At 39.0% G+C, this 25,400-nt stretch overlaps 1 long non-coding RNA gene across 1 annotated transcript in view; it reads right to left on the bottom strand.

Moving 5' to 3' along the window:
• LOC141278999 (uncharacterized) overlaps positions 1–25,196 on the bottom strand; it is a 34,790-nt gene extending 9,594 nt beyond the window's left edge. The window contains exons 1-2 of the long non-coding RNA XR_012332630.1: positions 25,034–25,196; positions 19,049–19,147 (exon numbers count right to left, since the gene is read on the bottom strand). This is a non-coding gene — a long non-coding RNA (uncharacterized lncRNA). The remainder of the gene's footprint in view (positions 1–19,048; positions 19,148–25,033) is intronic.
• Between the last annotated feature and the right edge of the window lie 204 nt (positions 25,197–25,400).

Genomic DNA, 25,400 nt, shown 5'->3' with positions numbered 1-25,400 from the left:
ATAAAGATGTTAAAAAAAAAAAAACACATTGTGGTCTCAAAAGTTACTCTTGCATGTAAGTAGGACATTATCTAGCTACCTGCAGAAATGGATTCCTTAGGCTACAAATATCTATCATTAAAGAACGATAAGTGTTTAAGTTGCAATAGTATAATGTTATATATAAAAGAAAATAAGGAAATGATTCGTCAACCTTCATTGATGCCATAACTATTTATTTGTTGAGCTATCATGAAATTGGAGAGCAACTTTCTCATGGTTCCATTCCCAACGGTGAATGGCCAGGGTCAGAAAAGGAAAAAGGGATCCTGAGAGATGAGAAATATGGGAAGGAGATAGAATAATTGGTGGAATTCATTGGAGAGGGAAAGAATCCTAATTATATTAGGAACACAGCCAAATATATTATCTCAAACAACAAATTAGGTCATTTTATCTTCTAACATAGACAAAAGAATGGGAGGAGACATAGAGATATTTGTTAGGGAAAAGAGAAAATGGGAAAATTCTCAAATGACTTTGTTCTTTACGCTTGGAAGTTTCAGTCAAGTTAATAAAGTTCATAGTAGCTTCTGTGGAGCATTGGGTGGGGGGCGGCAAGTGGGTGCAAGTGTATAGGAATGAGTTGAAAATCTGAGAATTCACTGTGTGGATCTAGCTTAGATTAATAAAATTATGTCACAGTGAACCCAGCCTGTGCATTTATATACTTTACCAGTAATATCTAATGGATCCAAATGAAAAGACAAGAAAATTTTTGATTTAGAGGAAACCATGTTCAGGGATGGGATGTATACCCAAGCCTCATAAATTTGGAGTAATCTAAAGCGCTGGTGGTAAAAGAGTTGAAATGGTGTTTAGTAGCCAAACTAGGGAAGAAAATAAAGGTAGGAAGGACTTGTAGAATCTGAGAACCAGGATAGTTAAATGACTGGAGAAAAAAGACTCTATTCGGTGAAAATATGGCAAGGTACCTGGTAAAAAAACCCTGTGTTTGGTGAAAGAGATGAATTTCAGAATTTGTAATCATGGGAGTTGGCATCTGACCTATGGTTGATACGATTGCTGGGGTGGAGATCTTACTATTTGTGCCCCCTCTCCACTGGAGAAAATGCCTGGGGGTGAGAGCTTGGTGTTGGATGAGATGGTGATAGCCATCCTCGGAACTCATTATTTTAGTTTTAGTTTTTATCTTGCCATAAATGTATATTTCCATAGAATAAATAGAACTACACTTAAACATTCACAATTTATGCTACCGAATCACCTACCATCATGCCCCATGTTTTCCTTCTCATATGCCAGGACAAAACATTGGGATGTTGAGGGTTATTTTATGCTGTGGGAAAAGTACGAGTTCACCAACACCCTAACTACACCCCCTTCAAGTAATGTCACTGGGATGATTCCACTGTTTTAAGCTTCTCGAAGGCAGAATCTGTGTCTTATTTTATCTCTATATTCCTGACACTTATGAGTCTCTGGCAGTTAGGAAATATTTGATAAATTTTTTAACAATTTTATTGAAGTATAGTTGATTTACAATGTTGTGTTAACTTCTGCTGTACAGCAAAGTGACTCAGCCATACATATTCTTTTTCATATTCCCTTCCATCATGGTCTATCCCAGGATATTGAATATAGTTGCCTGTGTTATACAGTAGGACCTTGTTGTTTATCCATCCTCTATGTAATAGTTTGCATCTGCTAATCCCAAACTCCCAATCCTTCCCTCCCCCACTCACCCTCCTGCTTGGCAACCACAAGTCTGTTCTCTATGTCTGAGTCTGTTTCTTTTTCATATATAAGTTCATTTGTGTCTTATTTTAGATTCCTGATAAACGTTTGATAAAGAAAGATTGAATTAATTAACCAGTGACAGCATGGATAGAAGAGAAAAGAAAACTGTAAGTCAAGTTTAGAGAAAGTGGAGAAATGAAGATGGAACTCAATGAATGACGTGAAGATGGGAGAAAGCTGGTCTATTTAAGTGACATGAACTGCAAATGAGGGAGTGTTATTGAATTCTGTTTGTGGAAGGAGTAGTAGGAAATGAGGAGAATTCGGGCCTTTCTCTTTAGTTCTGGGGATAGGGCATGAACAATAACTAGAAAAGGTGGTGAGCAAAGAGCTGCCACTGGGAAAGCCATAAACAGTACGGAAGTCCTTCAAGGAGAAATGATTAATAGTAACGCCGTGCACCTATTAAAAGAATGTGACACTTTCCATGGTGCCTGGCAAGGCGTATATTTTAAAATTTGCTTGAGTGTGGCTTTGATCTTTCAAGAAGTCTGAAGGAAAATTAACGTTTATTTACTAAATATTTCTTATAGAATTAAGTTTTCAATCTCGTTCTTTATATTGCTACAGTCTGCATAACATGATTTAAAATTCTGGTCTCGTGTGGTTAGCTCCAAAGTACAGTTTTGATTAATCAGAGAATTGGTTTAATCATTTGTTGCAAGGAATAATAAATTACTGCAGCTGAAGACTTCTATGGCTGTCTCTTGAACCAGGTCTATTTTGGCCGGCTTTTAAATATTTGACATACTGTACCATGTTATCATGTTCAAATAGGATTGAATTATGCATAAGGTCTAAAATGAAAAATAGAACAATGGTATGGAGATTAGAAACAGGGAAACATATGAATTGCATTAGGTTGTTATTGTCTTGCCTAATGAAAGAAGAATAAAATGCAAAATGGTGGCAAAATGCCCACAGACTGGTTCATGTATGGGTGAAACTAAGAGATTTTAATCAAGTACAAAAGTGAGTTGTAGCAAGTTCACAAGTCATTGGTCTGTAGCTCTTCATTTTCTGAGTTTTTTATCTGTAAATATCCACTATGAAAGATAGAGGCCATTCTCCCATTCTTATCATATTCTGTCCAACAAGGTAGGTTATTAGATGTTTATTGTAGCCGTACACCAACCACCATAACTATGGGTAAAGTTTGTGTCACATAGCATCAAACCAGTTAAACAGCAGAACTGAAGTGTTACCTTATAAAAATATTCATGAAACAGGTTTCATTTGTTCTAACTAAGGAAACAGCCATGTAAAACTCACCAGAGTTCATGACATGCCTCTCAAGTTTCTGGGAATTCCAAAAGAGATTCAGAATTCCTGAGAAAGTGGAATAAGCAATTTTTATCTTTGAAGGGAGGTTTTACTCAAGTAAATTTCAACTGTCAGATCCTGGTGACATGCAGCAAAAATGAATACCAAACAGATGTTATATATCATGGACCTTTTTACGAAGAATTTTGTTTCCTGTGATGGGCCAAATTAGTAGAAGGAAAGGACAGGAAATCGATGCCTCGAGGAAGAAATGAAATAAAAATAGGTTTCATCTTAAGCATGTTGTTTCCTTCCATTTTATCTTGGCATCAATAGATTTTGTTTCTTTCTATTTCATCACTGCAACAATAGACTCCTCCCATTGCCTCTGTGCCCCAGAAATGTCCCAGCCTTGGAGGCTCTCACCAACATTCCAGAAGAATCTCTGGTTCACTTCTTTCTAGACTCACTCTGAGTATTGACTAAACCTATGGTTCACATCTAGGATGGGGGTGGGGGCAATCTGCCCCCTTGGGAACATTGTGGATGTCACAGTGATGGGCGGGAGATGCTACTAGCATGTAGTCATCCAGCTCAAGGAGGTTCGATGTAGTTTACATGGTCTGTTTACATGTTTGTTTTTTGCTTAAGTCCTTGAAATTAAAGACCCTATATTATTCATTTTTGTTCCTCCAGCACCTAGCTCAACGAATGTTCCTTGAATGAATGAGGAAACGAACGAATGAGAGAAACAAGAATTGTGTGTGAATTATAGACGGTGTAGATGGAACTAAATTTTTTTTTAATTTATTCTACTTTGTTAAATAAAAGATTTACGGGACACTTTTGAATTTAAGATTTAGAGGGGTTACAAAAATGGGAAGGGATAAGGAACAATTTTTTTTTTCCCAACAACCTCTCAGATTTATCTACTTCAAGAAACGCGGAATTTTTGACAGTTTTTGCGATGGATGAAAATGGCCAAGGAAATAATTACCTAACAAAAATCAAGAGGCTCTTCAAGCCCCTTTTTAAGAAAATCTGTTTTCTTAAGTGATGACTATCAGAATTTGCTTCCATGACCCGAGACAGGAACATGTTCAGAATTATAAAAGCAACTTAAAAGAAAACCTTTCTGGAAGCCTATTTCTGTCAGAATGTTGTAATTTTCTTTAGAAACTCCAGCTGTTCCACAGCACGCAGTTAAATTAAGTGTAAGCACTGTTAAATAGGAGGTAACCATTAGAATATTAAAAAAAATATGACTAGCATCCAATGTTTTAATCAAATAATTTGCTAATCACTCAGTATGGTGTAGCTTCCCAATCAGCCCCTTGGTTAACTCCATCCTCCCTGCAGCCAGAGACTTGCTTCTGTTTCTCCTCTCCTCCTCTTCTTGCTTCTCCTCCCCTCTGCAGCCCACTGGGCCCTTATTTCTCTTTGCAATGTTCCTGGGAGCCCATTAAGGAGTGCTTTAATCCAAGAGAATGTAGATGATCAAGAAAAATTAAGCTCCTAATAAAAGCAAAATCAGAAGAAATTTGGACAAAATGACTCACCGCATCACAGATTTTGTTTACTAGTGGGTAATTAATTCTCCACATATGTTGGGAACATCTGTCGCCATGACCTGCCATCGGATCTGCGAAATGACTGCTGTGCCGTTTCCCCGCAGGTCATTAGCAGAACTCTGAAAGGAACCTCCTTCCCCCTGCTCTCAGCCCGGGCACCTTTTCTCTTGGGCTGGGAGGTTCTCCATGTAAGTTCCTCAGAGTGAGATGCCCTCCGCCACTTTTCCCTCCGTCACGCGGCGGGTATCTCTGGCCACCTCCCGTTTCTCCCCACTAGGTGGAAAGCAATAGGAAAGCAGCTACCTGGTGGTCATGGAGAAAAATAAACTGGTGGCCCAGGGGCTAGAGGAAGGCTTTGTGGGCTGTCAGGCTCCATAGAGGTAAACGTCTTCAAGAAGAGCTGAATGGGAGCCAGCAGAAATCTGGATGTTTCTGACTTGTAACTTCCCAGTCTAATTGGTGAGAAATTGGTCTCAGATTTCTAGGGTACCATTGCCAAGAGACCTTGTCTTAAACTAAAGATGGCAAAGGATGGTTGGGAAGAGGCTTTGGCAGCCATTAAGAAATGCCATTCCTTGGTTGGCATTCAAGCAATTCAAAGCAAAGGGGAGGGGAGGTTAGTGGGAAACGGGGAGCACTTGCCCCTGGCAGTGAGGTTCTGATAAAAGGCCAGCTCTCCTCCTGGCAGCTGTAAGAGCCACCAAGTATCCTGGAAAGCCAGAGATGAAGAATCACAGATAGAAATTTTAAAGTAAAATGGTTACAGGAGAAGGGACTTTATTGGCCATCGAACAACTATGGGTTATGAAATTTCCACACATTCTATGCTTCCTCAGTGCCCCAGCACTCAGTGCCCCAGACTGAGCGCACTTTCTTTTTTTTTTTGCAGTACGTGGGTCTCTTACTGTTGTAGCCTCTCCCGTTGCGGAGCACAGGCTCCAGACGCGCAGGCTCAGCGGCCATGGCTCACGGGCCCAGCCACTCCGCGGCATGTGGTATCTTCCCGGACCGGGGCACGAACCCGTATCCCCTGCATCGGCAGGCGGACTCTCAACCACTGCGCCACCACGGAAGCCCTGAGCGCACTTTCTTGTTGGTTTACTTGTCTGTCCTTCACCAGTACAGGAAACTTCTTAAATCCTGGGAATTGGCCTTTCTTTTCTAGCATCTTACTACATTCCCTGTTACAGAATTGATATTCAAAAATGGATGATAGATGAAAGGGTGGATGCTATAGTCGTTCCTCATTATAATCCTGCAAAGTAGATATTATTCTTTCCATTCTTCTAATAAAGAGACTGAGGTTCAAAGGGTTCAAGGCGAGCCAGTGCCCCAACTCAGCTATGTCTGCTCCCAGCATTATCCATGAATATAGCTGTTTCCTGGGAAAGTTGGGTGATGTTCTCCCAGAAAAGAGAAAGACTTGCAACTTCTAGTTAAATTATTGAGTTAACCTTATTAAAATACTTTTTTTAAAAGGCACTTATAGTGGTGAAGAGCACAGATCTTGGAGTCACCCCTAGATTTCATTCTTGGTTCTGTTATCATCGTGAGAAAGAATGTCTGGGATTTCAGTGAGGAGTATACATACAATGTATGAAAAACCCTTAGCACAACTGCTTAATTAATTGTGCAAAAAAGAAACCCACTGCTTTCTGTCTTGCTTTTTAAAATTACACTAAACATAATTGGCATTATGTTTAGTGTAATTTTAATTGGCACATAATTGGCACACAATTGGCATTTGTCACCTGCTTACGATGATGGTTCTTATCCATAACTAACCCCCTTCTAGTTACTAGAATCGTGCCTAGTACATTTATAATGATGTGAGTAGTTATTTCTAAGTGTTTGTTCAATACCTGCTTTCTTTTTTAGAGTCCGCAGTCCACGATGGCAGGGGCTGTTTTATATGCTATAGTGCCTACAGTGCCTGGCTGAATTATTAGGCTTGTTGTTGAGTGAAATCAGAAATAAATAAATAAACTCAAACGGGATCTAATTGCCTCTTCAAATAACTGTTTCTTAGAGAGCCTCCTACAGAAGTTCTGCTCAGTACCTAGGACAACTTTTTTCCTAGCCAGCTTTCCAGCTAGTTTTTTGGATATTTTTGAGCAGGGGTAGAATATGAAGTTTGGAGTATAATTTTCACTTACTTGCATGAGAATTAGACAAGAGAAATTTTGGACAGTAGAAGAATCATGAGCTCTGGAAATGTAGAAAGTAACAGGGCCCTTCTCTCATACGGGGACCCCATGCTCTCTTTACCTCACTTTTAACAAAATCCAACTAAATTCCACTGCTGTCCATAGTGACTGTGGTCCACGTAGCCACTCTTTGTTAAGAAGCATAAGAAAAATGGGTTACGATGGCCAATATGATATACTTGTGTCAATTTCAGATGAGGTTGAGGGGGCACTGGAGCAATTCTATTATTTAAGGAAGCACAAGTAGATATTTTGAAAAGTGATAGGAGCAAGGACATCTTGCCTACACAAAAACAAATGAAAAACAAATGTAGAGTCTCCTTACTGAATAGTAAATGGAGAAGCATATTAGTATAGGTGGAAAGGACTTACTGGTCTTCTCAATTCAACTCCCATAGGCCCATCACTTTCAGAGGGATAGACTGGCTAAGCTCTTCTAATACATAGCACAGTCTGGGAACATTTTTTTTTTTTTAACAACAAATTACATATTACTATTCTCTGCACTCATACACCGCACACTATTTTTTTTTAATTTCAAGGACATTTCGCCATAAAAAAATAACAAAAATATATTTAAACACATATAGACCCAAATAATCAAACTAACAAGGCAAACATTTATTAATGTGCACATCCTACACACTTGAAGTTCCACATCACTTGAATGTATTGTCATCTATCTTGCATATTATTATAAATTAGAAAACTTAATATGCCTTAATTTTTTTTCAAATTTGAGAACTTTATGGAGGGAATATTATGAAATACTAAGTGTACAACAGAGTGTTTGATTTTTATTGCCAAAATAATCTGTTCACTTGCTTCAAAACTGCCGATTTTCAGCTAAAGATCTTAAGGGAACTCAAGGTTGCTTTTTCTGTTATACTTTTTGTGGGGGGAAACCTTTATTTTTTAATTTTTTTTTTTTTTTTTGCGGTACGCGGGCCTCTCACTGTTGTGGCCTCTCCCATTGCGGAGCACAGGCTCCGGACGCGCAGGCTCAGCGGCCATGGCTCACGGGCCCAGCCGCTCCGCGGCATGTGGGATCTTCTTGGACCGGGGCACGAACCCGCGTCCCCTGCATAGGCAGGCGGACTCCCAACCACTGCACCACCAAGGAAGCCCGAAACCTTTATTTTTGAAGACGCCTATGGTTATTCCCCCAGTAGTTTGTCTATTTAATGGGTAATTATTTTGAAGACTGCAAGCTGACATTTGTTCATTTTTTTATTTGGAGTTTGTTTGGTGTTTCCTTTTACCACTGTTTTTGAGCCCTAACAACCTCTGATAAATCATTTCAATTTATTCGAATTTAACAAATACTTATCGAGTACCCACTATGTGCCAGGCATTATGCTTAGGGGAAGGGATACACAAACTCATAATACAGTCTCTGCCTTTGAAAAGTTTACCACAAATGTAGACAAAATTAAAATACTATTTTTAAGTTATTTTAAATTAAATAATTTAATTGAATGACTCAGTAAGGGAGGTTCAGAGTGCTGTTAGATCACTGACGAGGGAATTGTAAGTCTAACTCTGATTGATGGAATTGAGATACTCCATCAAAGAGGTGATATTTGAATTGAGCCTTTGAAGGATGAATAGGAGTTCACTGAGGGGCACCATGGTTAGGAGTATGGACTCTGGAGCTGCCTGGGTTCAAATTCCAGTTCTGCATGCTTAGAGCTCTCCTTAGCACACTGTGGTGTTTTAAAAGTGTTAACAAATAAGGAGAGAAAGAATAACCGATGTGAACCAAAGAGTGAAAAACTATGGAGTGTCCAGGAACCAACCACTCGTTCTATTGTGGGCAGAGTATACTTTATTTATTGGCTGATCCTTTCTGGACATCAGCTACGACATACCTAGAAAAATGACTCTCCACTGGCATTTTCTTTCCTGCATGATCTTTCTTTACTCTCACACATTGCTGATTGAGTGTCCTTACATAGCTGCTCCAGGTGACTCCCCACATGAAGTAGCTGTTGCTTCCTATTCAGTTATACACCTGCCACTTGATCTCATTGTGTATCTTCACAGGCAGCTCAGTCATTTCTGGTGAAATTTTCATTTACTAATGGTCTCATGGGTATCTTTGTCATTCATTTTTACTCTTTTCTGACACTCCTGATTGCAGAATGTTGGGGTCATCCATGCTTGTGGAGAAAGAAGTGACAGATGGGGTTTGGCAGGCTCAGAGCTCTTTCCTCTTGACCTCCCTAACTCCATGTTTTATGCCGTCATAGCCAGGGCTCTATGTTCTTCCTTTTATGTAGGGACTTATCTTGTTCTTTCATAGAGGGCAACATACTCTGGCCAAAGCTCAAGTCTTCATGCTCTCTACCACCTAGACTCATCCCCTTGGGTTTCAAACTCCAGGGTCAAACTATGGAGAGCTTTGAATGACAAACTGAGGAATTGAAATTTAATTCAACCAACTATGAAAAGCTGTTAAATATCTTTGTGTAAGAGAGTGATATAATAACCTCAACGACATGTAAGTTTGGAAAAACAGGAAAACGAACTAAGAAAGAAAGGTTTAAAAGACAGGACAAGAATGAATACATCATGGAAGACAGATAAGGAGGAATTTTAAGTGTGAAAGTATAGAAACCAGTGCCAACACTATTCTGCGAAGATTACACCTGAGATTTTGAATCATGTGATAAAAGATTCTTCTATGACCATCTTTTCAATAGAGTAGAAATGGACGGTAGATTGTGAAGTGTTAAGAAGTTAGTGGATATTGAGGAAGATCAGACAACACTTACAGGTAATTTGGGGAAGCATGGGGTGAAGATAATTAGACTTACTAGGTGATGGCTTAAAGACATCACCGGATTCAGGGAAAGGGCTTTCTGTCTGAGAGATGTAAGCATACTTATAGGCTGAGAGGAATGTTCTAGTACAAAAGAATGATTTAACAAGGAGGTAAGAGAAGGTATAACAGAAGGGAGATGGTCCAAGAGAAGGAAGGGCTAGTTTTAGGTGTGCAGTGATGAACATTTCTCATGCAAGAATATGTTTTGGTGACCAAAATATTAGGATATTTAGAGAAAAAGAAAAACAACGATTCAGTCTAATACCCATTCCAATGTGTGTGTGTGTGGGGGGAATTGTCCCCAGGCCCACAAGCAATTCTCTGACACGAGCTGGGTATCCTACAATTTAACTCATTTCTGGAACTATCTTCTTAGAGATAGTGTCAGATCCCACAGGTTAAGGGCTTAGTCCTACAAGACTGCCCCTGTCCCCCACCACATCCCCTACTTCAGTTTCCAATCGCAAGCCCAAGTTGTCACCTGTGCTTCTGACCAAGTGACTTCAGATGGGGGGGTCCAATGACCCCCTCCTTGGGTTTGATTAATTTTCTACAGCCACTCACAGAACTCAGAGGAACATTTTACTTACTAGATACAGCTATTAAAGGATACAACTCAGAACAGCCAGATGGAAGAGATGCATAGGGCACGCATGGGGCATGGGCACAGAGCTTCCGTGTCCTCACCAGGCACGTCACTGCCACTCTCCCCACATCTTTATGTGTTCACCAATCCAGAGGCTCTCCTGATCCTTTTGAGTTTTTATGGAAGCTTCATTACCTAGGCATGGTTGGTTAAATCATTAGCAATTGGGAATGATTCAACCTCCAGCTCCTCTCCCCTCTCTAGAGGTCAAGGGGTGGGGTTGAAAGTTCTGTCCCTCTGTAAAAAATTAATAGACAGAAACCTCAGTTAAATAGAGTGGGGAGACCAGAAAGGGGAGCTCTCATGCCTTACAATGATAGCCCAACAGGAAGAAGAAAGACTCCTCCTCTTTCCTGATAAATCTCAGCCAATGAAAATCCATAGACTCCTTGTCTGCTACAGCCTCCCGACTTCTTTTTCCCCTCTATAAAAGAGTTCTCCCCTTGTTGTGCCGGGACTCACACGTGGCTTGCAATGGTTGCAGACCCCAAATTGAAATCCTCAGCTTATCCCAAAATAAACCCATCTTTACTGTAGAAATATCTGGCAGTCTATTTGTTTCAGGTTAAATCACATGGTTAGCTCCCCTGGGAGCTAAACCAGCCCCCATCCTTAAGTGGTTTCCAGAAGTCATCTCACTGACACAGTAAAAGACACCTTTATCACTTTCATCATTTAGGAAATTCCAAGGGTTTTAGGAGCTCTGTGCCAGGAACAGGGATGAAGACTAAATATATATTTCTTATTATAAATCACAATATCACAAAGATACTTTGTCGATTTATCCACAGAGATTAGCATCTTGACTCTTCAAAATACATCTAGAATACAGGTTTAAAGGGATTTTTACTTTTTATAATCCAGCCATTCTCTAGTGCCTATTTTATGCTAGTGTCTATAATTAATATCCAAATGTCTTGATGAATGTATAGAAATTGTTTAATTCACTCTTTTGTAATCATTCAGTCCATTTTATTCTTATAATTATGAGGGACAAGATTAACTGGAAAATACTCTCCTATCAGGATTCAGCCTGAAGAAAACAAAAACACAAACATCATAGAACTAACTAAGAAGAAGCTATTTTCAGCAACTGTGGTTACTTTGTAGTGCAAACCAAGCTCTGGAGGGAGACAAACAGTACCAGGAATGCATTGTGTCAAACAGGGTGAGGGCAAAGCCTTCCTAGTAGGAAGAATATTCTCTCTTTAATAAAAGATAAGTAAATGGATGTTTAGCTTATGCTAATTCCTTAGAATGAGTCACTGGTGGGAACACTGAAAAGGAATGAAGCACCTGCTGCCTGCTTGTTCCAGGACAGGGAGTCATCCTGACAGGACCCAGTGTCATCACTGTCCAGCAAAGCTAGAGGAGCTCCAATCTGTGGGATAAGGGAAGAGACTTATCCAGTGCTGATGTGCAGACGTGGAGTTCAAGGGTGTGTGATTGTGAACAATGGAAAAGGAGAAGACTGAGGAATTGGGGAGAGGGGGCTGGAAACATCTACTGTGAACCCTCTACTTTCACAATCCTGATGACCAAAGAGCCAGCTAAGTTCAACAGAGAGTCCCAGCTTCCTCTTTGTGCAGACTGAGACTTGTCCTAACCACCTTCCATCAAAGAACTTCAGAAGCCTCTATTAAACAAATGCTTTCAAGTAAAAGAATATAGTTATTATTAGAGCAACTTTGTCAACATTAACCAAAGCGTAGGATTATGGCTAATCTTGTAGAAATAGCCACAAGTTGTCAGAGAAGGTAACTAGTTGTCAATCTGATTTTCAAATGAATAAATATGCCAGATATGCCTCAAACAAATCCAGGGGTTACACATACGACACACTGAAGAGTATAATGGTTCATGATGAACTTGCCATGTTCAAAACTAATTTTTCTTACCTTTGACAAAAAGTTTGCTCCACCAAAAATCTTATACCCTTTCTAATTAATGGCCATTCTTTTCTCCTAATTGCTCATCCTGACTCCTCTGTTTTTCTCATATTCTTCTTCCAATCAGAGATTCCATCTAATCCTCTTTTCAAAGTATATCCAAACTCCTACCACCACTTTTATTATTTCCTTAGTACAAGCACCAAGTGATCTCTTGCTAGATCTTTGTAATATCCCCGCAACCGATCTTAGTGCACATAAAACATTAGCAAATGTTTTATGTGCACTTGAAAAGGGTGGGCACTCTCTTGTTGTTGAGTGGAGTGCTTTGTAACTGCCAGTTAGGTCTAGTTAGTGATAGTCTTGTTGAAGTCTCCTATATATCTAATGGTATTCTATTTCAGGGGTCAGCAAATTATCTTTATATGACCTGCAAGCTAAAAAAATAGTATTTACAGGTTGAAGCATTATTTAAACTTACATACACACACCCACTCACACACACACACAGAGAAATATACAATAAAGACTGAATGTGGTCTGCAAAGCCTAAATTATTTAGCTTTTTAGAGAAGGTCTGCCAACTCCTATAATCTTTCTTAATCAATTATCAAGAGAAGAATGTTGAAATTTTGAATTATAAATGAATACTTTTCATTCTCCTTTTCCCTTTCTTTCTTTTTTCTTTCTTTCATTCATTCATTCTTTCTTTCTTTTTTTCTTTGTCATCTATTCAGGTGCATACTCATTTAGGAATGCTACTGAATTAACACTTTAGGATTAAGAAATGTTCTTATTAACCATGATAATATTCCTTTCTGGAAGATTACTTTATCTGATATTAATATCTCCACTCCAGCTACACTAATACTTTTTCTATTCTTTTACTTTTATCCTATCTGTGTCTTTATATTTAAAGTGGGTTTCTTATAGACAACATATAGTTGAATCGTGCTTTTTTTATCTGATTGAAAACAATTGCCTTTTGATTGGAGTGTTTAGATCTTTTATGTTTAATACAACATGATTGGGTTTAAGACTATAATTTGTTTTTTATTTGTCTCATATTTTCTTTGCTCTTTATTTTCTCTTTTCCTTGCTTTTTTGGGATTAAATAAGCACTGTATTTTTTTCACCATTATTGTCTCATTAGCTGAAACTTTTTTTTTTTTAATGGTTGCTCCAGGATTTACAGTGTGCATCTTTCTCTTTTCACATATTACTTTCAAATACTATTATCCTATTTAATATTTAATATAAGAACCTTAAAATAATATAATTCAAGTTCTCTTTTATGTCATTTATGCTATTGTCATACATTATATTTTTATGTATGTTACAAACTCCACAATATATTGTATGATTTTTGTTTTAAATGATCAATTATCTTTTAAAGAAATTTTAAAATGAGAAAATTTATTTTATTATTTTCCACATATTTGCCTTTCTAGATATCTTCATTTCTTTGGTTGATATGAGCTTTCATCTGGTATAATTTCCTTCCTCCTGAAGAACTTGCCTTAATATTTCAGTAGTGCAGGTCTGTTTGTAATACATTTTCTCTGCTTTTGTTTACCTTATAATGTCTTTATTTTGCCTTCATATTTGAAAGATATTTCACTGGATATAGAATTTCAAGTGGCCCATTTTTATATTTTAGTACTTAAAAAGAATGTTCATTGTTTTCTGGCTGTAGAATAATGCTGTCATTTTTGTTATGTTCCCAATCAATGTTCATTTTTCTCTGGCTGCTTTTATGATTATATCTTTATCACTGATTTTCAGCCATTGGCCGTAACATATCTTATTGTAGTTTTATTTATATTTATCCTGCTTGGGGTTCATTGAGTTTTCTTTGACTGTGGATTGATATTTTTCATTAAATTTTGTCCATAATTTTATTAAAAAAATGTTTACCTCTTTCTTTATTATCTTTTTTTAAGCCTCTTTCTGGCACTCTGATTTCACTCACGTTAAAACACCACATATTGTCCCAAAGTTCACTAATGTTTGGGGATTTTTTTTTTCACTTTTTCTCTCTTTGTCTCAGTTTGGCTAATTTTTATTACTATGTCTTCAAGGTAACTGATTTTATTTTCCTGCAATATCTAGTTTGCTGTTAATCTCAAAATCTGTTTTGATTTTTAAAATTTTTCCTTTCATTTGCTTTATTTTTTTATTTCTAGAAGTTCCTATTTTATCTTCCATTTCTCTCATATGTTCATGTTTTCCTTTAACTCTTCGAACATACATATAATAGATGATTTATTTGTCTTGCCTGCTACTTTCATTATTTCATTTCTGGTACATTACTATTGACCAATTTTTCTCCTTATTATGGATCACATAATATTCAATATAGTTTTATATACATATATATCTATTTTTTTTATTCTCTGCATGTCCCTGCTATATTATAAGCTCCACGAAGCAGAAATCTTTGTCTGTTTCATTCAGTGATGTATCCAAAGTACATAGAAAACAATCTAGCACATAGTAGTTACACAATAAATATTTGTGAATAATGAATGAATTTTCTCCATTTGTATTGCTCTTAAATTGCCTTCTATTTTCTTGATGTTTTTCTTTCTTTCCCTAATTCTGTCTTCCTTCCTCTCTTAGTAATCTCAGGGACATTTTTGTACTTGATGTCTTCTCAATGTTGGGCCTTTTTTTTCTCTTTACTTTCCATCACCCAGTCTCATATTCATGCTTCCTTATCTTAGGGAACTATTTTTTTGGTAGGAAACTTATTCTTTTTCTCTTAATTTTACAATCTTTGGGGATTTCCCCCAAGAAACACAGACATAGAAAGATAGTGAATTATTTTTTCACTATTATCAGAAACATATATGATGTTGCTCTGATAAATACTATGCAAGAAATTTATCCATAAGTGGGCCTTGCCCTCTAAATTAATAATGCATCTCACCTTTTGTGCTTGCTGTCATTTAATGCTAAAAAGGCAAGTCACCACCTTTCTATGCTTTAGTGGAAGGAAACTTTGTCTTGATGTTTATAACATTTGGGCTTTCCTACAAGTTCTGCTACTAATAAACTCTAGGATATTTAGAAAGTCATCAAGTTGTTTTCATTTCTGCTTCAACTGCAAAATAAAGGCAGTATAAAGGGAACACAGGAAACTATAAACCAATCCCTATGTTATAGCTGTCATGTATTTCTCTTTATTTCTCTTGAACACCACCAATTGAAACAGCACTGACTTAAGACCTGAGGAAGCCCTATATCCTAAGACTATTGCAATGCTCACCTTTCCTCCTCCACTATACCACTGTGTGTAAGGTTTTGAAAATTCTGAATAACAAAGTAAGTATAATGTAGTTCAATAAAGTTTTCATGTCCTCTGCATTGTTTAGTCTGAAATTTAAGTATATTTATATGTTATAGTATAAGCAATTTTCAAGAAATGTTGGTATGTACCCTACTTTGGTGGAGCCCTATGCCAAGCTTGTTTGCTTGAGAGGTTATCCAGAACACTGTGAAGTGGGCATTGCTATACCCAACTGAGATTTAGAGGGGGAAATAACTTTATCAGGGACATGCTTCTGGTGGGTGACAGAGCCTGGGTAGGGAGTCAGGCCTTTCTAATACCAAAATCCATGAATCTGTACTATCCCACTCCACTGAGGATAAAATGAAGTAGCAGGCAGCAGCATTAACTACCAACTCTATTTTGAAATGAGTATTTATGAAAGTCCACAGCATTGGATATCTTGTCACTTTTTGATGAGAGGTCATCATTGTAAATAAATCAGCATTATCAACAGTAATTACCTATGGTATTTCATCAATTCCAATAGGTACTTTTTTTAATATGTTAACATATGTGAAATCAAGATGTCTCTTACAATAGTGTCTTACATGCAATGAATTCTAGTAATATGTGTATGTGTGGGTGTTTGTTATGTATCAGACACTATTCTAATTGTTTTGCTTAATACTGTCATTGTTTAATATTCCCATTTAACCCTACATGGTGGTGATACTATTAATCCCATTTTGCAGGTGGAGAAGGTGAGGTATAAAAAGATTAAATAGCAGCTCAAGGTCACTAGAGCTTGTGTTCTTAACCAAAAAAGATGCACTACCACTCATCCCAGGAAAAAGGACAGACTGGGCCAAATCGTGGCTGGAAAAGAGCTGAACTCATAAAGGTTATCAAAGGTTGACTGCATTATGTGGGCATCACTTCCTTCCCTTGTTCTCACATCTTCCTTGCAAACTTCCTGCTAGCACTGTTTTTCCATCTTGGATGTTGGCTCAATTTCTGCAGTGTCAAACACTATGTGAAATAGGAAAAGAGTAGGGACAGGTGTGAGAAGAATGTAGTCCTGGAAAAGTTCTGTGTTTTGCTCCCTGAAGGCAACTTGGCAACTCACCAGTTGACTTGTGGGACATGCTCAGGTCTGACTTCTCTATAAAATAAATAAATAATAAGGACCTACTGTATAGCACAGGGAACTCTACTCAATACTCTGTAATGGCCTATATGAGAAAAGAGTCTAAAAAGAGTGGATATATGTATATGTATAACTCAATCACTTTGCTGTACAGCAGAAAGTAACACAGCATTGTAAATCAACTACACTCCAGTAAAAATTTAAAAAATAAAATAAAATTCTTTTCCCTCCCGTGTTTCTCAGTCCTGAATTCAGCGGAAATTTTGTTTTCCATTTTGCCCTAAAACCAGGGAAGGAGAACTGAATAAGAGGAGGAGAGAACTGTGCCAATCATCCAACTATACCTTCCAAACTCTGGTTAAAGTGAACATTAAAAAAAAAAAAAAAAGCCTACACAGATGTAGTTCATATGATAAATCACTTTTTAATCAGTGATAATTTCACATTAAGTGCTGAATAAATGCCCTTTGTTTCATACTTAAACTGTCAGTGACTAACACAGGGAGGGCAGACTAGTGACTGTCATTAGAACAGAGAAAAATCAATACTATTTTTAATTAAAGGCAGGCAGAGCCAAGCTTTGAGACAAGCAAATCTCCTTGTTAGTTCATCTCCCCTTTCAACTCTTTCAGAAGTTCAGTTCAGAAGTTAAGAGACAGCCAATTGCAGGGATGGAGTGACCCAAATGCTTTGGCAGGGTGGGAGTGGGGGGCGTGAGGCTGGGGGGAGGCAAGCAAATAAAGAAAACAGAGGGAAACACTGGGAAATAATGCGTTTCCCTCAGCCAGACAATCTTACGGTGTGATAAAAAGGCGGATACTGATGTACACTACCAAGATGATCTTTTTACTTGCAGACTAAAAGAGAAATAAAGGAGAGCCAGACAATTCTTGTCAGTCATACTTTATCATGGTTTAGAAGCCAGCCCATGACATTTTAAAAATGATCCCTTTTGTATTACACTTTAAACTTTGGATATTCTCCCTTTGTAGAACAGGAGTCTAGCAAGACAGAACCTTCAGTCTTGTATAATCCAAGATAGAAGTGACACTCCATCCCTTTTGCTGTATTCTGAGTGTTAGAAGCAAGTCACCAGGCTAGCCCACACTCAAGAGGGGATTTCACAAGGTCGTGAAGAAAAGGAGGGGTCATTGAGGACCCTCCCCGAAAGCTGCCTACCACAGACCCTGATACAAGATGATTGTAATCTATTTGGAGAAAGAATACACATAAATTGGAGCAATATGAGAAAAAGAAGAGGTAACATTTCATCAAATCCCCAAATATGATACAGTCAATGCGTTCTAGGGACAGTCAGGAAAGATTCAAATGACATGGAAAGAATTTAATTCATGAAGGCTGATGGTACTTCGCTAAAAGTACAGCGACATCCAGAATCATGTTACCCATTCCCTTCTGGATGTGTCAGAATCATTCTATAAAGGACCCTCAGGAGCCTCTCCCTAGTTTCCAGAGTTCTGTTGGCTGCATATCCACTTTCTGGTTATTGCTCTTTTATTCTTAGCATGAGAACTCCAGCTTGGTGTTTTTGCAATCAAGTGCTTTTACCAATGAGGGTCTCTAGGATTTTAAGTAATAAAACAAATCATCTCAAACTGGATAAAAAAGAATCCAGTGGCAATGCACATAATTCAAAAGTCCAGAGGTAAGTTAAACCTCCGGTTCGGTGTGATCAAGAAACCAGCTCTTGTTTCTGGAATTTTCTGAGTTCGGCCCTCCTTTCTGTGTTGGTTTCGTGTTTTGACAGCTGCATCCGGGGTCAAGATGGCTGTTGACAGCAGCCAGAGCAACATAGGTCCTCATTCGCATCCAGAATTCCTTGTATTCCCTTCATCCTAACTCAATGTATTGTTTTCACATTTGCCACTAATTTCTGCCCGAATTCTAATGTTTCTGGGAAACCCAACAAAAATCGGCCCTATTTATGGGTTAAATTAACACCTTCATTCAGGACAAAATCCATTATGATAACAGTAAATCAATGGCGAGTTTTCTAATTGTTGCTGTTAAACCCCTTTTAAAAAGATGGTTACGAATTTCAGGTTTCCTAACTTTAGATCAAGGCAAGGGAGTCCTTGCCCCCATCTAGCCCTCTACAGCCCAACGCTTCCCTGCCCCCATTCTGGAGGTGCTTTCTTGGAAATTTCCAAGGTCTATCTCTCCTGTCTGGGACCAGGCAGGGTGTCCAGAGCCCAGGCAGGGACCCACGTGTTTCTTCTCTCTCTCTGGGGAGCTCTTTGATGCTCCGCCCGTGAAACTGGGCAGCCAGGATGGCGACAACATGCTGAGCGCAGTGACCCTCACTCACATAGGACAGAAGGAGGAGATAAGGGCTCTCCTCTCTGCTAAAGGACAAAGCGTCCTGTGCACCCTCTGCCTCCGGCAGTCGGGATAGTCACCCACCTCTTTACAAGCTCTGTGCCACATGCCAGGCAGTTCTGCGGTGGTCGCTGCCCAGCCAGTCCAACAGGCTCTCCCAACAGCGTGCCTTCCCGAGGTGATCTTTAAGAGAAACAGAAAACATTCCTCGTGGGCACTGGATCTCTCTTCTCGCAGCGCCCATGGGGTGCAGCAAAGAAGGAGGGCTGTGGTCAACACTGAGGGACCACATTCTAGGAAGGCAGAAATGACAGCCAAAGGTTCAAGGGTGGTCATGATTAGATCTGTTTATGTGTAAAATTCTGACTGGTAAATTTCACATGACCAGAAAATAAAATGTTATTCACGTTTTCCTGCCCACTCTTATGTCCTGCGACTGCGGTCATCTTCAGAGAAGCATGGTAACAAGCTTTGAGAGTCACTGTTAACCGGCGTTCATGGGTGACTCCATGGATGACATGAAGAGCATTGAATAAATGATATTAGGGAACTGCAGAAGCAAAAATGATCTCTATAGTTTCAATACCAACAGGTTCTGAAGAACCATGGTACTATGAGTAATAACAGCATTGCTACATTTTAGATATGAAATTAGCTTGGAATGGAGCATTTGACAATAAAAAACACAGAGTGATGGTTTCTGGGCTTGAACAGGAATTAATGATACCTGTACACTAAGGAGAATCTCCATGAGCCCTGACTGAACAGTAAGCAAATATATAAGTGCCTCTTCCCTACCCATTATTCTAAATCTTCATTGATAAACCACTATATTTCACATGGGCTCATGAATTTTCTAATCAAATTGTTTATATAGTCAGGAGCCCCATAAAAATATTTGTCCCAGGTTCCGCACACTCTAGGGACACCCTGTATATCAGATTGCTCACTCTGGAATGACTAAATGCCATGGAATATAATGTAATATATAGTATAATATAATATAATTAACATAATATAATATAAATTGTAGAATTTCTGAAGCTTCATCACCCAAGTTATTATGTAGCTTACTATATAAATACAGTAAAAAAATATATATATTCTTTATAAAAATATATATCTATATCTGTATATATATTCATGAGACAATTTGTCCTATGAGAAACAAATTCGTCCCAGTATGGTTTATGCAGGGCCCAACCACAGAATTCTTAATGGTATTTGATAGATATTTGATAGATCCACAAATTCTAATTCCCAGTGACTATACAATCATCAAAACTTCTTGGTGGCCTCCGTCGTCTTCCCTCAATACCAGCTTCAACTGCCCCTTCTCACTCTCTTCAAGTCACAATATTCCCTCTTTCTTATGTTATCCCTTCCCCATACCTCTATGGCATACTTTTCCTGAGCTCCCATTTTCCTACCTTATTCAAATCCTATACTCTTCCAGGGCCTTGCTCCGTTCATCCTTTTTCTGTAAAACCTTGAATTGGAGAGTTGCAGTACCCCCGAAGAGTCTAGAAATGGTGATACTGGTTCTACCAGTTCTTGGTAGATGAACCAAAAAAGTGTGGCAATTCCTGTATTGTCTTAGGATTTTCTTTAACTGTGTATGTTCTGTTCTCTTTTGTATTGCTCTTAGCAACTGCACAAAGTTGATTGTCAGTACGTTTCTATTGATCTGTAGATGAATGGATTGCCTGGAATTCCAGACGGGCCTTTGACCCAAGAGGTGATTGGATCAACTACAATTATCTTCAGAGTGGAGTGAAGGGCTGGGGGATAAAGTGTTATATGTGTGTGTGATGGTGAGAAGGGGGAGAGAGAGAAACACATGTGACTGCTGGATAATACTATATGCCATATATTGGTTTGTGTGAAAGGTATTCCATGAATAGTTACACAGTGAAATATGACCTAAAAACAAACACACAAACCAAAAAACCCTCATCAGTGGATTTTTTACAACCTTTCTTTTGCCATTAGAGAATAAAACAACAAAGTAGTTTCAGCTGATGTCCGTGGTAACTAGTCCCTAATTTTTTAAATCTTAAGGTTAATTTCCATAAGTTCAATTTGGCAGTACTCGAGGGGTTTAATTTTCTGATGAGCACCAACTTTCCTGGGAAAGGGATTTATTGTAGAGTCTCTGGATTATTTCTCACTTGACTAAAAGTTCTTTGAGAGCACAGCCACATTATCTTACCTGCTTGTAAGTCTTTTTAAAATAGACTTTATTTTTTAAAACAGTTTTAGATTTACAGAAAAGTTGAGAAGATAGTACAGAGCTTTCCTATATACCCAAGCACTGAGTTTCCCCTATTAATAATATCTTACATTAGGATGGTTCATTTGTGACAAATAATGGACCTATATTCATAAATTATTAATAACTACAGCCTGCAAACTAAAAATTGGCACTTGCCATCTGCCTCTGCAAGGATTAAGTCACTAGCAACTGACCTTCAACACAACCTGAAAGGAGTTCAGGGTGGAGATCAGGACGGAGGCACTCTGTGCTCTGGGAAAAACTGGCAGAACAGACTTTTAGATAGATATTTTCAGGAGAAGATTTTATGAGCCCAAATTCTTGCATCTTCTCATATCTAGAAAAGCACCAAAGTCATTAACAGAGACATCTGGCCCTCATGATTAGCAGGAACCTTCATGAGACTAGCAACAACCTTCTGCCAAAATGTGTGCTGGATTGCATATATCCCCCCTCTCCCAAATCACATATATGTTGACCCACCTCCGCCAACCTCTAGGGAGCAGTTCCTCAGAGCTCTCTGAGGTGCTGTCTCCCAGGCTATAGTCCTCATTTTGCCCCAAATAAAACTTAACTCACAACTCTCATGTTGTGCAATTTTTTTCAGTTGATAAGTCTATACCTCATTAGATTTCCTTAAGTTTACCTAATGTCTTTTTTCTCTTCCAGGATCCTATCCAGGACACCATGTTTCATTTGGTCATCATGGTTCTTTAGGCTGTGACAGTTTTTGTGACAGTTTCTCAGACTGCCTTTGTTTCCATTGACCATGACAGTTTCGAGAAGCTGTGGTCAGGAATTTTGTAGGCTGCCCATCTATTGGAATTTACCTGTTTCTCTCATGATGAGTCTGGGACTGCGGTTTTTAGGAGAATGATCCCAGAGTTAACGTGCCATTTTCATCACAATACATCAAGGATACATACTGTCAACATGACATCACTGTCAATGTTGACCTAGACCAACTGGCTGAGGAAGTGTTTGTCAGATTTCTCCACAGTGAAATAGGTCTTTTTTCCCACTTTCCTACTGTCCTCTTTGGAAGGAAGTCACTTTAAGACCCACACTTCCCAGGTGGAGTTTATTCTCTACTTCCCTGAGGATGGAGTTTCTGCATAAATTATTTGGAATTCTGCTACACAGGATATGTGTCTCTCCTCCCCCATTTATTAATTAATATCAGTATGGACTTTTGGATATCTAGATATTTATTTTATACCTTAGGTTATAATCCTAGAGTATTTTATTTTGTTGCCCAAAGTGTTCCAGCTTTGACCATTGGGAGCTCTTTCACTTGGCTCCTGTATCCTTTTTTACCAAAAGGAAAAAGCCCCCGTTATTTTCTTGTTGTTATTGTTGTTTTGTTTTGTTGTGAGCATTTCCTTAATTTCTGGTACATGTCATTCACTTTTGCCCACCTCCAACTCCTAGTACCTCAATTAACTACTTGTTAAATAAATATAATATATATTGAATTATGGTGCAGTTTACTTTGCTGTCATATTTATCTGCAGTTTAATTCATAACACAAAACCAAGAATGTCTCCAGCTGTAGCTTCTCTCTTGTCAAGATACACATGCCACCTATTTTTTGGCCAAATACGTTTACATTTCCCTTCCTGAACATTTCTCCTCCATTCCAGTTATTGGCAAGAAATCTAGAGACATTTCAGCAACATTTTCGTGTTTTTACTTAAATAATTCTAAGGGCCTTCTGAAATGTCAAGAGTGTCAAAGCAAAACTCTCAAAGCTCAAATGACTCAAGGGCCAAGTTAGAGGTAGGAACTGATTTCACTCTTCTCACTTTAGGTCTCGCTGCCCCATCTCCCATGACCTACATAAAACAGGCCATCAACCCGGGAGTTGGAAAAGCAAAGCAAAGGGCCCAGCTCCAGTGTGGGTAGATGTACGAAATTTATGTCTTGGATCAACACAAGTCACCACTGCCTTCTCCTCCCATTTCTCCTCCACCACCACCCCTTCCCTGTCTTGCTTCAGACAATGAATTTCCAGGGAGTTTTTTTTTGCCTTGTGAGCTCCTTGCTGATCTAATGCAATTGTCCACTGGCAGAAGCGCTGCGAGGTGCAGAATAAAGTAATGAAGCTAATTTGATTTGCACTCTACCCCACACCCTTAAGATCTGCATGTCTTTATTGTATTAGATTCCTAATGAGATTCTCAGTCTGCACTCCAGCAAGGGCCCCGGAGCACAGTGGCTGTGTGACGGATTCCTCTCAGGAGATTTTTTCCCCATTTACATCCCATCTTTAATGGATATGGACCTGCCTGCCCTTGAGTCAGAAGGTGACCATATTTGCCTTGCTGAGCTCTCCTGGGCAGGAAGTGGGCAAGTGGCCACTGCTTCAGAGAAGAGTGGGCTTTACCTTTTCAATGCCAGGAGGGAAAACATGGTAAAAGGTTAGTACTGGGCTGAACAGCTCATGGCAAGAGCTCCAAGCAAATTTTCAGTCTTAAATCATGTTTCAGAAAGAGATTTGCTCCTGTGTGGGAAGGTCTCGCTCTTCTATGTTACCACCAGCGCTATAAACAGTGACCAACAAAAACAGCATCTCAAAGGGTCTTCCCCAGGGCACCAAATTCCCTGGACCATTTCAGTTGCCCTTGAGGTGGGTCTATTGATACCAGATGATGTCCTGGCCAAAGTCTGGCTGGCGAGGGACCATTTGAGTGAGACATAAACATGAAGTTTATTCAGGAGAACCCTGTCCCTCCTTCTCCACCAGCCACGATGAGCTTTAAACCATTTCATAAATGTCTATTTCTCTAGCCTCTTTTTGTATACACCAGGATTTTTGCAGTGTCATTGACATTACTCTTTTCCTATTCTCCAGATCCAAAACATTTGATTTACCTGTCCCAAATTATAACCTTAGCCAAGAATATAGTGTGATGTAATTTTGCTTTTTTTTTTTTTAGTCCAAAGGCTGCTTTTGGACTGGCTGGCAACCTGGCTGGAAACTCTGATTTAATTAATAGAGCACACTCAATGATACAGTTTAGTGAATTATTTTAAGAGCCAGGGTTGGGGGACAAACACTGGTAATTCGTAATATACAAGTTTATTGTTCCAACATAAAAGGGTTTTTGACAGTTTCAGAAAAGTGAGGGAACAAAAAGACACTGCGGTCCTACCCAAAGAATCATTTTATAAAAGCAAACATTGTTCAGTTTGCTTTAGGCCTCTCTCAGATCCCTGATATCACGGGGGGAAAGAAAAAGCAAGGTGATTGGCATCATGACGACTTTTCTTGGGGGAAAAAGGTAGTTTATACCTAATCTAAGGTCTTTAAGAGGAATCTATCAGCTTTGGTTTGGCTCTCAGTGGACAGGTGTCTGTATCACAGAAGCACGATACATAATTCACCACCAGAGAGCCCCAGAACTTAGCGAGAAGACTAAATTACCTGTCACGTCCAGAAAAGGTGTTCCCTTCAGGTCAAGGTTGAAAGCTCTGGTAAACCCGTATGAGGAAAAGCACATCAGTCCGTACTTAAATGTCAGCCCCGTTTCTCAGCTGTTGGAAATGCAGGCTGGCTATTTACCCCTGAAATCTGCCTACCTCGTTTGCAGGGCTAATTAACATCTTATTCTGAAATCAGATCGGAAAGAAGGAAGTGAGGTTGCTTATTTTAATGATCAGAAACCACTTTATGTCACATCACTGGATGCTGGAGAACCGTATTCTTTTTACAGAGCGGGTGGGCGAGGGCATCCTGTCGGACGTGTGAGCCTTTACAGCTTACACGGAATACAAAAACATCTCATCATTACCTGGGGATAGAACACCGAGCCTTGTCCCAGGTAGACTCTGACTTCGGAACACAGTTCATGAAAGGCAGGTGCCATCTGGCTGTCATTAGTGGCTGATTGTGCCTCTCTCCTTGAATGACTAGTGAATTGACTCCTTGATTGGCAGGTGATGTGGAGCCGGATGGAGCCTGTATCAGGGAAGACAGGAGAGCTTGTGTTTCACCTCTATAGTCGGGGCGGGGGGGGGGGGGAACCTGTTGGAGGTATCACACATGGATTTCACTTCAGATTTATCACCTGTATTTCAGGAACTTTGTTTTTGTGACAATATAATACAAACAAAAAAGTAAATGAAACAGACCTATCAGATGAACTGGGGGCAGGGGGG

The sequence above is a fragment of the Tursiops truncatus genome, chromosome 1 (genome assembly GCF_011762595.2).
Source record: "Tursiops truncatus isolate mTurTru1 chromosome 1, mTurTru1.mat.Y, whole genome shotgun sequence".
NCBI lineage: Eukaryota > Metazoa > Chordata > Mammalia > Artiodactyla > Delphinidae > Tursiops > Tursiops truncatus.
The sequence above is the reverse complement of the archived record's forward strand: the minus strand, read 5'-3'. Positions and strand labels throughout refer to the sequence as shown.